This window comes from Mobula birostris, chromosome 10, assembly GCF_030028105.1.
Source record: "Mobula birostris isolate sMobBir1 chromosome 10, sMobBir1.hap1, whole genome shotgun sequence".
NCBI classification, from domain to species: domain Eukaryota; kingdom Metazoa; phylum Chordata; class Chondrichthyes; order Myliobatiformes; family Myliobatidae; genus Mobula; species Mobula birostris.
The window spans coordinates 53,991,062-54,003,981 of record NC_092379.1 but is presented as its reverse complement, the minus strand read 5'-3'; the positions used below and the strand labels follow the sequence as shown (position 1 = coordinate 54,003,981).

Below are 12,920 nucleotides of genomic sequence, written 5' to 3'. Positions count from 1 at the left end.
TACAGGTGTATTTTTGCTACAATCAATTGCTACAATCACCTTGACTGCATACAGTGATCTCCATTTAAGTAAATATGTGACTCCTAAAACCAGTTAGTCACACCCTGTGACGATTTTGGGTGTCATGTTAAAAGGGATGAATATTTGCAATTAACTTAGATCACTTTGTAGAGATCTGTTTTCACTTTGATATAGAAGAGTCTTTTTCTGGTGATCAGTGCCAAAAAAGCCAAATTTAATCCACTGTGATTCAATGCAGTAGAACAATAAAACATGAAAACCTCCCAGGGGTTGAATACTTTTTATAGGCACCGTATGTTAAATCGATAAATAAGTAGTGCAAAAGAAAAGTAGTGAGGTAGTGTTCATGAGTTCAATGTCCATTCAGAAATCTGATGGCAGAAGGGAAGAAGCTGTTCCTGAATCATTGAATGGTGTCTTCAGGCTCCTCTACCTCCTTCCTGATGGTAGCAATGAGAAGTGGCCATGTCCTGGGTGATGGGGGTCCTTAATGATGGATGCCACCTTTTTGAGGCCTTGCTTCTTGAAGATGCCTGGATACCATGGACTCTAGATATCATAATGGAGCTGACTAATTTTACAACTTTCCGCAGCTTACTTCGATCCTGTGCAGTAGTTACCCCCACTTCCCCCCCCATACCAGATGGTGATGCAGCCAGTTAGAAAGCTCTCTATGTTAATCTGTAGAAATTTGCCTGTGTCTTTGGTGCCATACCAAATCTCCTCAAACTCTTAATGAAATATAGCCACTAAGATATAGGTATTGCTTTGCAACCTATTGAATGTACAGAACATAAAAGTAAGGATGTACTGCTGAGGCTTTATAAGGCTCTGATATAACCATATAACAATTACAGCACAGAAACAGGCATTTCGGCCCTTCTAGTCCATGCCGAACTCTTACTCTCACCTAGTCCCGCCGACCTGCACTCAGCCCATAACCCTCCAATCCTTTCCTGTCCATATATCTATCCAATTCAACTTTAAATGACAACATCGAACCTGCTTCAACCACTTCTGCTGAAAGCTTGTTCCACACAGCTACCACTCTCTGAGTAAAGAAGTTCCCCCCATGTTACCCCTAAACTTTTGCCCTTTAACTCTCAACTTATGTCCTCTTGTTTGAATCTCCCCCACTCTCAATGGAAAAAGCCTATCCACGTCAACTCTATCTATCCCTCTCATAATTTTAAATACCTCTATCAAGTCCCCCCTCAACCTTCTACGTTCCAAAGAATAAAGACCTAACTTGTTCACCCTTTCTCTGTAACTTAGGAGATGAAACCCAGGCAACATTTTAGTAAATCTCCTCTGTACTCTCTCAATTTTATTGACATCTTTCCTATAATTCGGTGACCAGAACATCAGAACATCTGATTTGGAATATCACGAATAATTTTGAGTCCAGACTCAGAATAATTGGGTGTGCCTTTAAAACTGAGATAAGGAGGAATTCAGCCAGAAGATGGTGAATCTCTGAAATTCATAGCCACAGGTGGCTATGGAGGCCAAGTCTATGTATATTTAAGATGGCGATTGATAGATGCTGGACTGGTAAGACAATTAAAGGTTACAGGCAAAAATGGTAGAAAAAGAAATCAGCACTAATTGTAAACACAAGAGGTTCTGTAGATGGTGGAAATCTTGAGCAACGCATAAAATGCTGAAGGAACTCATTAGGTCAGGCAGCATCTATGGAGGGGAATTAACAGCAGACGTTTCGGGCCAAGACCCCTTCTTGATTGAGTTCCATGTAGGGTTTCAGCCTGAAACGTTGACTGTTTATTCCCCTCCATAGATGCTGCCTGACCTGATGAGTTCCTCTAGCATTTTGTGTGCGTTGTTCAGCTTTGATTGAATGTGGAACAGACTCAATGAACTAAACAGCCTTTCTTTTCCTTTACCTTATAGTCCTATGGCCTATATTCAAGACAGAGATTCGTAGATTTTTTGATGTTGTGGGATAAGACGCTGGTGCAGGAATCTGACAGATGGAAAAAATAAGTATGATTTTACAGTAAGATAGAACAGGCATGGTGGGCTGAATAGCATCTCCGACCTCATGCATTCCAAAGAAGTAGTCAAGTAAAGGGAAAGGCAATGCACAAGATGCTGGAGGAACTCAGTGAGTCAGGCAGATTCTACGGAGGAAAATGGGCAGTCGATGTTTCAGGTCAAGACCCTTCATCTGAAATGAGGGAAATAGCCAGTGTAAAAAGTTGAAGGAAAAGGTGGAGCAAGGGCAGGCAGGCAGTGGATGAATCTGGATGAGGAGAGCAGATGGAGGAGGGGAGAGCTGGAATTGTGACAGAGACTGGGAGGTGATAAGTGGATGTGACAGATGTCTGCAGATAGGAGACGATGGTGGAGCATGGAAACAAGGGAGTGAAGAGGGGTATTCATATGGAGGTTATGGAGAGGGCACAAAATAAGCCCCTTGCGTTCATCTTTATAAAATATGGTGGTGCTAATGTCGCAATAAAGGAGGTAGTTGGAGAGGAAATTGGTTAATTTAGATGGCTGGTACTTGAAATTGGAAAGGTCGGGTGCATCCTGGCCTATGAAGGTAAGCCCCTGTTTGCAGCTCTCTTTAGATATGGAGGTATCACCAGAGATATTGCTGTTGCAAAGATTGCAACCCTGTTCAATAAAGTGAGTGAGTGACTTGGGCCTGTAAACCTTACATTGAGTGACAGAGACAGCAACCTCAGGCAAATCCAATGGAAACTATGGGCTGCTGGTTGGCACTGAATGGGTGTGTTAAAAGCAAACTATGCTATAAAACTATGACTGTCCTCAGTACCCAGGACTGTGGTGACTGATATTCTGGGCATTGGATAGTAAACCTATTTGGAAAATTGCTGACCATGCAATTAAAGGGGCTGTGCCAGTCAGCACATAAAATTTACCAAGGACAGGAAGCAAAACAATAGTGGTCTCTGCTGTACAACTCTTTCCTGTCTGAGGAATAAGGGAGTTACCAGAACTGGGAGTAGGATCTCCACCTTTGCTGATATATGTAGTAGTACCTACGTCAGGCTGCTATTTATTGACTACGGTTCAGCGTTCAACACAATCATACCCTCAATTCTAATCAACAAGCTACAAAACCTGAGCCTCTGTACCTTCCTCTGCAACTGGATCCTTGACTTGCTCACTGGGAGACCACAATCTGTACAGATTGGAAATAACATCTCCTCCTTGCTGACAAACAACACTGGTGCACCTCAAGGATGTGTCTTTAGGCCATTGCTCTACTCTCTCTCTCATCTGTGTGGGTAGACATAGCTGAAATGCCATCGTTTGCCAACAACACAACTATTGATAGCAACATTTCAGACGATGATGAGGAATCCTACAGGAGCAAGACAGATCAGCTGGATGAGTGCTGTCGCAGCAACAGCCTCACCATAAATGTCACTAAAACCAAAGGATTAATTGTGGACCTCAGCAAGAGGAAGTCAAGGGAAAACACACTGATCGTCATCGAGGGATCAGAAGTGGAAAGGGTGAGCAGTTTCAAGTTCCTGGGTGTCAACATTTCAGAGGATCTAAGCTGGTCTCAACATATTAATACAATTACAAAGAAGGCATGACAGCAGTTATATTTCAATGGGAGTTTAAGGAGAATATATTGTCACTAAAGACACTCGCAAATTTCTCCTGATGTACCATGGAGTGCATTCTAAACGGCCACTGCACAGGATTGGTAAAAACTGCAGAAAATTGTAAACTCTGCCATCTCCACCATGGGCACTAGCCTCTGCAGCATCCAGCAAATCTACAAAAGGATATGTCTCAAAAAGGTGGCATCCCTCTTTAAGGACCCCCATCACCCAGGACATGCCCTCTGCTCATTGCTACCATCGAGGAGGTGGTACAGCAGCCATGAAGACACACACTTAATCTTTCAGTAACAACTATTTTCCCTCCGCCATCAGATTTCTGAATGGACAATGAACCCATAAACACTACCTTGCTACTTTGTTTCCTCTCTTTATGCACTACTTATTTAATTTAATGATACATATTGTGGTAGAAATGGTTAAAACTAGTGTATGATGGGATACTGGAGCAGCTGGACTTAGGACTGCTGATGCAAGTCAAGAATAACCTTGGATGCTAAGTGCAGTACTAGGAACTCCAATAAAGAAGATACTAAGCCCCTGGAACCAGGAGGGAGAATGTGCCTGGGGGTAAATTGTGAGTCCTGATAACAGGGAACAAAGAGAACTGTTAGACTGGTACTGAGAGATAATTGACATGTCTTTTAAACGATTAATCATGTACTGACTGTGGAATGCTAAACAAAGTTATGAAGAGTTGCTTGTCTTGCTGTATAAATATGAGCTCTGCACAACCCAAAAATCCGAGCTCTGGTGGCGGTGGAGACTGCAGCAGACTCTCCATGATATCATGTTAACAAATTCTTAAAATGGCACTCGAAGTCACTCTGGTGTTCTTAGTATTTCCACAGCATATATATATATTTATTTATTTATTTATTTATGTATGTATGTAAATTTATATTTTTATGCTTTGCAGTGCACTACTACTGCAAAATAACGATTTCATGATATATGCCATAAATGAGTTGAACTTGTGCACATAGGGCATTGTTCATTTGACAGTTTACAACCTCCCTTATAAACGCAGTAAAAAACAGAGGACAATAGCAGACTCAGGGAGGACATGCCAGACTGGAAACAAGAGTAAACATGTAGCAAGTATAGTTTAGGGCAAAGAACCATTAAGTAATGTAAGGAAGTGAAGAGAGGTGATATATGGTACAATAGTTTTAAAAACACAGGGACTGCCACCTGGGATTTAAGGATATTGAAAATTGAATATTATGTTCCTTAAAACAAAAAGATGCATGAAACACTCAGGCATAAAGGCAAAAAGCCATGTTAAAGCCTTCAAGAAGCAAGCCTCGGCTGGAGTATCACACCTAATTCTCACTTGAAGGTGTGGAAGAGATCTAATGGAATAGTGCTGTGATGGTATTGAATTTGCTGACCATGAAGTTCTAAACTCAACAGAGATCTTAAGCCCTATCCGATATAGATAGTTAAGGGTACCCTCACCAAAAGGAGGTTATACTGTAACTCCCGACTCTTCAAAGACTAGTTCACTTCCCTGTTTATCCTCCATGGCATCTCTAGTTGCCAATACTCACTATTTGAGCAGTGGGTCCCTACCAAGGAAGTAATACTTCCAACTAATGAAGTTAAACATAGTTAATTTATTACAAAATGATTTTAAAAACACAAAGGATTTCCAAACACAAGTCCAAAAGCTAAAAAGACATGCCAACGAGTTGCAGACAAAATGGCCCATTGCAGCAAATGAAGGCGGAGGAATGAATTCTAAAGATGCTGGTGAACGCAGCAGGCCTGCTGCATTCACCAGCATCTTTTGTGTGTGTTGCTTTAATTTCCAGCATCTGCAGATTTCCTCGTGTTTGCAGGAATGAATTCTAGTTCACCTTGTCTTTCTGCCCATTCTTCTTGATGTTCCTGGACCATTGCTAATGAGCCTGACTGCTTTCTTACATTTATTTAATTTTCCTGCCTAGTGGGTGACTTCACATATATGTGATATTCCTTCAAATATGCATCTTTTCACACTGGTGGTCTAAAAAATTCTGGATAACAGAGATTCCCAGATACCCACAATTAAAGCGGTAAATGCTAACTCTTAAGCACACAAATCTTCCAAACTATTAATAGATCAGTTATTTGATGTGTTAAGTGATAGTATCAAACAGATCTGCAAGCTTCCTTGAATGAAATAACCTTAAGGTACGTCCACACTACGCTGGATAATTTTTGAAAACGAAGCTTTTTCTCTTCGTTTTGCCCTCCCGTCCACACTGAGCCAGCGTTTTCAGCCCCCGAAAATGGAGATTTTCGAAAACACTCTCCAGAGTGAATAAATCTGAAAACGCTTAATATCCAGTGTAGTGTGTTTGGGGTAACCGGAGAGATTTAAAACGCTTGTCATGACAACACCACAACAACAATGCTTTTTTCTGCTTCTGCTTGGTACTGCGCAAGCTGTTATAACACGCGTCACGTCGGTGTGAACGACGTGAGAGTTAAATTGTAAAGTGAGCTTTTTTGACTATTTAAAAACGCTGTCATGATGTGCCAGAACAGATGTTCGTTGTTTTTCTTGAACGCCACCACCCTAACAATTTCGGAACAGACGGACGAGACTGAAGCCAGTTGACCACATAGCTTACTGAATAAATAAGTATACTCACTTCGCCGTTTTTCTGTCCTTGCTTGTATGAAGGTGGTTTACCTGTTTATGCAAGTACTTCTCTGACAATAGATGTGTAACAGCCTAATGTAACATTGTATGGAAATACAAGATAACGCTGATGCAGACGTTTTTATATATTAACAAGGTGCTTTATTAATGTAACAGAGTTAGTTTTTTCAATGTTCGTCGTCAGCTGGGTCATACATGTCGGTTGCCTCCATACGCTCCAGTATTTGGTTTTTTTTTTAAGTTTTAAGTCCTCCTGTGCGAGAGCCAAGAGCAATTCCTTTAAAGTTCTTCTACTCTGTAACTGGACAAACGCGCACGAAGTATATCGTTTCCTCCTCGCTTGTTTTCTGTGTGTGTCCTGCGCATACCCAGTAGGAGGAGATTCGCCCAAATATCCGCCTAATGTGGACGGAGATATTTTGAAAAACGCTTAGGTGTGGACGCCTGTCGTTTTTACTCAAAACCGGCATTTTCAAAATTATCCGGCGTAGTGTGGACGTAGTTGGATGCAGGCCTAATTAACATAATCCCATTGTTTTACACTGCATGTGATGAGCAGTTAGCCCAACTGCTATATAAACAGCGCTGCTTGTTGCAAAACTGTCCTTTCAACTTTAAACTGATCACTGCTTGCCATTTACATTTAAACTGAAGACTGGCTCCCATTTACAAGAAGCTAAATAAAGGAATATTGTTTAGAAATTTACCTCACTCAAAAACATTACTTTGATCCCTACAAGCATCAGGCTTTTGTGTAGAAAAGCTGAGCTTGACTGAAAAGGTCCCTTGGCAGTGGACATTGAATACCCATCACAGCGGCTCAGTTGTTGGGGGATGTTCTCTCATAGCAGAGGAAGTTAAAAAGAGACTTAACAATGGAATAAGGTAAAGGGAGAAGTGACAATAGAATTCACTGGAGTTGGTATTGTGATCACACTTTTTTTTTGATAAAAATGCAACCAGTCCATCACAGACAAAACCCACCTCACCACTGCATGGAGTGCTGACACACAAAAGTGGCACCTATCATCAAAGGACCCCTACCATCCAGCTCTTTTCTCACTTACTAGTCATCAGGTGTAGGGCAGTTTAATGGTTCAGGAATGATGATTACGTACAAACATCAAGCTTCTGGATAACTTCACATTTCTCAACTCTCAACTGATTACACAGCCAGCACACTCACTTTCAAGGACCTTTAACAACTCATGTTCTCATATTTATTTGTATTTGCAGTTTATTTGATTTTGCACATTGGCTGTTTGTCTGTTTATAAACCTTATAGTCCTTCCTAAATTCTATGGTATTTCTTTTTTTTCTGTAAATACTATACTTTCAAGAAAATGAATCTCACAGAAACATCTACATACTTTAATAACGAACTTACTTTGAATAACTTCAATCTGACAAATCTCCTAATAACCTCAGACAAAAGAGAACATCAAACTCTGCCTCTTCCACATTTCCCAACCCAATCTTCTCACTTGGCTCCATGGAATTTATATAAAAAAAGACTCACTCTGCATTGGTACCTCCTCCCACAACCAACACATAAAGCAAAGGGCAGTAGCCACCAGATATGGCAAGGGTTCACGAGCAAGGCTTACCTTCAGTGGAGGAAGGCGTGGAATCTGGAGTAGTGGGAGACAGTCGAGGCAGATTCTTCTGTTGGTCAAAGTGAAACAAATCACATCAAGCTAGCTAATGTTCCTCTGGTCCCTCGCCATCACCACTCCCCTGAACCCCAGTGCTATCTGAGGGTCAGCATGTCCCTCAGGTGAAGTGGCAAATGAACACTCATGTCTTCCTCCACTAAGCTGAAGTGACTCAGAACTATCACCAAAGTCCAGCGTCTGAACACTGATCTATTGGTCTGGCAATGATGTATGTGTTACAGTCAGTGTTGGTGTGACAGTGAGTTATGACTGACTGTGTGGGAGTGACTGTGTAAGTTGTAATCAGTGCATATGTGAGGTGCGACAGTTGTGTTTTAGTTAAATATATATGACTACACATAAGGTATGCGTGCGTGCGTGTTTCCATAAATGGAAGATGACAAGAAGTACACTCAACACAGGGCTAACACACACACACACAGACACACACACACACGTATATGCATGGGTTTTCTCTGGGTGCTCTGGTTTTCTCCCACAGCCCAAAGACATACCGGGTGGTGGGTTAATTGGTCATTGTAAATTGCCCTGTGATTAGGGTAAAGTTTCATTGAAGGTTGCTGGGTGGTGCAGCTTGAAGGGGCGATTCTGCACTGCATCTCGAAAAAATAAATAAATATCTTGTCTGTCAAGTCCAGAAAAAGGAATGTGACAGTTGAGAGGGTTCAGGTTCCTGTCTGTGGGCTTCACAACTGAACCTTCCAACAACAAAGTTCCAGGTCCACTGAAACACTCGAATGAGGATGAGGTACGTGCATAGGAACCCCCGTGGATGTTTTGGGATGTAGAGTTGGCATAAGCCAGATCCAACCCCTGATCTCCACGTTCCAGAACTATTTCTAGAGCACACTGGTCACAGGAGGTCTTTGGCCTATTTATTCCAATGTGAGCTCAGAATCATCCCACTCCAACCACCCACACTCAGCATGAGGGACTAGTTCATGGTCAGTATGAACAAGCTGGGCTGTAAGATACAATGCCCCATTCTTCCCACCGTCAGTGTGTCACTATTGTATATAAAGAAGCACACAAAAACACAGATCATCTTGTTTTTGTGACAGGGCAGGTGTGTGTGTATGTGTATGTGTGTGTGTGAGAGAGTGTGAGTGAGTGAGTGAGTGTGTGTCTGTGTTCGCATGTGAGTGTGAGTTTGTATGTGAGTGTGCATGTGTATGTGTCAGAATGTATTTGCGTGTGCGCATGTGTGTGTGTGTATGTGAGTGTGTGTGAGTGTATCTGTGTGTCCGTGTGTGTGTATATATATGAGTGTGAGTTTGTGTGTAAGAGTGCATATGTGTCTGTATGTGAGTGTGAGTGTGTGTGTGTGTGTGTATTTGAGTGTGAGAGAGAGTGAGAGAGGAGAGAGTGTGTGAGAGAGATGAAGAGGGAGAGAGTGAGAGTGAGGAAAAAGAGGGGGAGGGGAGAGGGGGGAAGGGGGGAAGGGGGGAGAGGGGGGAGAGGGAGGAGAGGGGGGGAGGGGGGAGAGGGGGAAAGGAAAAAAGAGGGGAGAGAGGGGGGAGAGAGGGGGGAGAGAGGGGGGAGAGAGGGGGGAGAGAGGGGGGAGAGAGGGGGGAGAGGGGGGGAGAGAGGGAAAGGAAAAAATAGAGGGGAGAGTGAGACAAGGAGAGGGGGAAAGGGAGTGAGAGAGAGGTCGAGAGGAAGAGGGACATGGAGAGGGGGAGAGTGAGAAAAAAGAGAGGGGGAGTTAAAGAGGGGAAGAAAGGGAGTGGGAAAGAGAGTAGTTGGGGAGAGAAAGGGAGGGGGGAAAGTAAACAGAGAGAAGGAGAGAAGGAAAGTAAGAGACAGAGGTGGGAGATAGGGAAGAGTGTGGGGGAGAAAAAAGTAGAAAGGGGAGAAAGGGGATGTGGAGTGGAGGGAGAGGAGGTAGCAAGGAGATGTGAGGAGGGAGAGAGGGCAGTGAGAAGGGGTAGAGGAGGACAGGGAAGGAGAAGGAGCTAGATGGAAAAACAAAGGGGAAAGAGTGAGGGGGAGAGAAAGGGGAAAAAAGATGAGGAGAGAGAGGGGAGTTTGAGAGAATGGGGAGAGAGGGAGAGACAGTGAGGTAAGGGGGAGAGTGAGGAAAGAGAGAAGGAATTAGAGAGGGGGGGGAGAGGGGGAGAGAGGTGAGAGAGGATGACAAAAGAGAGAAAGAGAGCTGGCAGGGGTGAAGAGAGTGGAGGAGATAGAGAGGCAGAGAGCAGAAGGAGAGGTGGAGGGAGATGTAGGAAGAGGCAAGGTTGCGGGAAAGTAGTACAATGGAGAAGAATGGTTAGACCAGGGAGAGGAAGGGGTAGAGAAAGGGGAGGAGTTGTACTAGATTGGGGGGAGGTTGAGAGAGAGGAATGTAAGAAGGGGAAGAGGAAGAGTGGGGAGAGTAGGTGCAGAGAGTGATGGGAGAGGGGAAGGTGAGGTGTGAGAGGGAGAGGGGGAGAGGAGGAGAGTAAGAGGGAGGAGAGGGAGTAGAGGGATAAGGAACAAGTAGAAGAAAGGGAAGAAAGAGAAAAAGGAGAGAAAGAGATGGAGAGAGAGAGGAGGGGAGAGAGAAGGTAATTGACAGGAGAGGAAGAGGGACAGAAGGAGAGGGAGTGAGACAGGGAGAGAGAGGGAGAGAGTGAGGTAAGAGAGGGGAAAGAGAGTAGGAAAGAGGGAGAGAGAGGGTGAGGGGGAGTGAAAAAAGGGGGAGGAGTAGAGAGAGAGAAAGAGAGGGGGAGGGAGGGGGAGTGAACAAGGAGGGGGGAGAAGGAGAGGCAGTGCAAGGGGGGAAGGAAAGAGAGAAGGGTGGAGAGAGAGGGAAAGAGAGAGAGGAAAGAGTGGAGAGACACTGAAAGGGAATAGGAAGGCAGAGAAAGATAGATAGAGAGATACAGAGATAGAGAGAGAGGGAGAGAGAGAGAGAGGAGAAGGAGAGTAGAGGGAGAGCAGGAGGAAAAGGGAAAGAAACAGAGAGGGAGAGTGGGGAGAGAAAGGGAGAAGGAAAGCAAGGTTTGAGATAGGTAGGGGCAAGGGGGAGAAAAGAGTAGAATTGGGAGAAGAGTTGGAGAAAGGGGAGACAGGAGGGGGGAGAGGGGGTGTAGAGAGGGGGGATGGGGAGAGAGGGGGGAATGGGGGATAGAGGGGGATAGAGAGAGGGGGGAGAGTAAAAGAGAGAGAGGAGGGGTGGAGCAGGGCAGGGAGCAAACGAGAGAGAGGGAGAGAGGTAGAGTGTGGAAAAGGGAGGGGGAGTTAGAGTGGGGAGAGAAAAGAATAAGAGAGAGAGTGGCGTAGAGGTGGAGAGAGGGAAAGAGTAAGAGGGAGGGCAAGAGAGACAGCAAGGCCGACAGAGAGGGAGACAGGGTGTGAGGGAAAGAGAGAGAGAGGAGAGTGAGGGTGAGGAGGAGAGAGGGGAAAGAATGAGGGGTAGAGAATGAGAGAGAGGAAAGGCTAGAGAGTGAGAGAGAGTGAAGGAGCAAGGGACAGACAGAGGGAGGTGCAGGAGTGGAGAGAGACTGATAGGGAGAGCAGGTAAGGCAGAGGGGGAGTAGGGGAAAGACAGAGCAAGAGGGAAATGGAAAGAAAGAGAGAGGGGGGTGTGAGAGAGGAGGTGGAAAAGGAGAGCAAGAGGAAAGCAGAGAGAGAGAGTGAGAGAGGGAGAGAGGAGAGAGGGGAGGGGGATGATGTGTAGAGAGGGAGAAACAGAGGGGGAGTGGGAGAAAGAAAATGGAGAGAGGGAGAGAGGGCAAGGGAGAGAAGAAAATGCAGAGAGAATGCAAAGGAGTGAAAGAGGAGAGGGTGTGGGAGAGGGAGGGAGGGAGAGTGAGAGGGAGGGGTGGATGAGAGAGGGTGGAGGAATGGAGAGAGAGGAAGAGGGAAAGGGAAAGGGAGAGAAAGAGGAGAGAGAGAGGGTGGAGAGGGAGGGGGAGACACAGCGGGAACACAGAGCAGGAAACGGAGAGAGAGTGGGAGAGAGTGAGGGACAGACAGAGAAAGAGAGGGAGAATGTGAGTGGGAGAGAGAGGGACAGTGGAGAGGAACAGAAATGGAGAGAAAGAGATTGGAGAGAGAGGGGTCAGAGGGAGAGGAGCAAGAAGGGAGTGAGCAAAAGGGAGAGGGAGGAGGGATAAGGGGCAAGAAGGAGAATGAAAAAAGGGGGGAGAGAGAGAAGGGGAGAGAGTGAGATGGACAGGAGGAGAGAGGGAGAGGGGAGTGAGGAAAGAGGGAAGTTAGTGAGGGAGAGAGAGGGGAGAGAGGAAGGTGAAAGAAGGGGAGAGGGAGAGAGGGGGAGAGAGCGAAGTAAGAGAGGGTGTAGAGAGAGCGGGAGAGTGAGGGAAAGAGGGAGAGGAAGAGGGCAAGAGGGAGGGTGAGAGTGAGCGAGAGCGGGGATGTGAGAGAGGGAGAGAGGAAGAGGGGGCAGTGAGAGATGGGAGGAGGGGAGAGACAGGGCAAGAGGGAGAGGGAAAGAGAGAGAGGGTGGAGAAGGAGAGGACAGGGAGAGCAAGAGGAAAAGAGAAAGAAAGAGGGGGAGAGATAGAGTGGGCAAGAGAAGGAAAGGCTGGACAGGGAGGGAAAGAGAGGGGAGGTGAGAGAGAGAGTGAGGGAAAGGGAAAGAGAGGGGTGGAGGGGAAACAGGGAGGGGCAAGGGGTGAGGGAAAGGATAAGGGAGACGCAGAGGGAGTGAGAGAATTGAGGGTGAGGGAGAGCAACAGGGGAGGGAGAAGGAGTGGGACAGTGAGGAAGAGAGAGTGAGGGGGAGAGAGCAAGGAAAGGGGAAATAGAGAGAAAGGGGGAGAGTGAGAAAGAGAAGGTGAGAGAGATGGGTAAAGAGAGAGTAGGAGAGAGCAGGGGAGAGAGAGGGTGCAGACGGAGAGGGCAGAGAGAGAGAGGGAGGGAGGGGTGGAGAGGAAGAGACAGAGGGTAGAGAGAGGGAAGGAGTGAGGGAGAGAGAAAAAGGAGAGGTGAAGAGAGACC

At 45.5% G+C, this 12,920-nt stretch overlaps 1 protein-coding gene across 5 annotated transcripts in view; it reads right to left on the bottom strand.

The window, feature by feature from the left end:
- The window catches only part of LOC140204512 (uncharacterized), a 167,168-nt gene that overhangs the window by 150,069 nt on the left and 4,179 nt on the right, over positions 1-12,920 (bottom strand). For 4 of the 5 annotated variants that reach the window (XM_072271217.1, XM_072271218.1, XM_072271216.1 and 1 more), the window contains exon 2: positions 7,908-7,965. The gene's annotated coding sequence lies outside the window, so the exon portion shown is untranslated. The remainder of the gene's footprint in view (positions 1-7,907; positions 7,966-12,920) is intronic. The other variant, XM_072271219.1, reaches the window with a different exon arrangement.